The sequence below is a fragment of the Triticum aestivum genome, chromosome 4B (genome assembly GCF_018294505.1).
Source record: "Triticum aestivum cultivar Chinese Spring chromosome 4B, IWGSC CS RefSeq v2.1, whole genome shotgun sequence".
Classification (NCBI taxonomy): Eukaryota; Viridiplantae; Streptophyta; class Magnoliopsida; order Poales; family Poaceae; genus Triticum; species Triticum aestivum.
The window spans coordinates 10,886,516-10,888,048 of record NC_057804.1 but is presented as its reverse complement, the minus strand read 5'-3'; positions in this window follow the sequence as shown (position 1 = coordinate 10,888,048).

Here is a 1,533-nt window from a genome sequence, read left to right as displayed (position 1 = left end):
TCATGCTGTGGATGATCCAACCACCGAACCACGCAGTTATCAAGCCGCTATGAGTATCCCACACTGGAGGGCAGCTATGGAACAGGAATATCATGCTGTTATGCAGAATCAGACCTGGACACTTGTTCCACCTCTGTCTCGTGTCAACATCATTGATTCGAAGTGGGTTTTCAAGGTGAAGAAACATGCATATGGTTCCATTGAGAGCTACAAAGCGTGTCTCGTGGCTAAGAGCTTTAAACAGCGTCAGGGACTGGACTACGAGGATACATTCAGTCCCGTTGTCAAGCCCACCACTATTGGACTTCTTCTGTCTCTGGCAGTTTCTCGTGGATGGTCTCTCCGTCAGCTTGACATGCAGAACGCTTTTCTACATGGACTGCTCAAAGAGGAGGTTTACATGAGGCAGCCTGGATTTGTTGATCACACTCAGCCTTATCACTTCTTCCGTCTGACGAATGCTCTCTGTGGACTGAAACAGGCGCCTTGTGCTTTGCATGCTCGCCTGGCTTCAGCTTTACGCACTCATGGATTCATTCCTTCAACAGCTGATACTTCATTGTTCTTGTTTCAGCGACCGAGTGTGACCATGTACCTCCTTGTGTACGTGGATGATATTGTCCTCGTTAGCTCCTCTCCAACGGCTGCTGATGCTCTTGTGACTGTGCTTGGTCGTGATTTTGCAGTTAAAGATTTGGGACAACTTCATTTCTTCCAGGGTATTGAAGTCGCTCATCAGTCTCGTGGCAATTTAGCTCTCACCCAGAAGAAGTACTCTCTTGATCTTCTGCGCCGTGATGGTATGCTCAAGTGCAAGACATCGCCTACGCCCATATCCTCCACTGGCAAACTTTCAGCTGCTGATGGTACTCTTCTATCTCCTGAGGATGCTACCGAGTACGGGAGTATTGTTGGTGGCTTGCAGTATCTGACGATCACACGTCCTGATCTCTCCTTTGCGGTTAACAGGGCATGCCAGTATCTTCATGCACCTACTAACGTGCACTGGTCTGCTGTGAAGCGCATATTGCGCTACGTGCGTCTCATTGTCTCCTTTGGTCTTCATCTGCGCCCCAGTTCCTCTGAAGTTCTTTCTGCATTCTCAGATGCTGATTGGGCTGTGTCCAGATGACAGGCGATCTACGGGGGGACATGCTGTGTTCTTGGGGCCTAATCTGATCGCCTGGAGTGCACGCAAGCAAGCCACTGTTTCCCGTAGCAGCACAGAGGCTTAGTACAAGTCAGTTGCCAATGCAACTGCTGAACTTATATGGATTGAGTCCCTACTTCGAGAGCTAGGAGTTGCTTAACCACATTCGTCGGTCCTGTGGTGTGACAACATCGATGCTACGTTTCTGTCATCAAACCCGGTGTTCCATGCACGGACTAAACACATTGAGATTGACTATCATTTTGTGAGGGAACGTGTCGCACAGAAGCTACTACAAGTCAGGTTTATCTCTTCAAAAGCTACTCCACGGGGATGTCGAGAGGCGTGGGGTGATAAATCGTGATGGCCGTGAGTACCGCTTT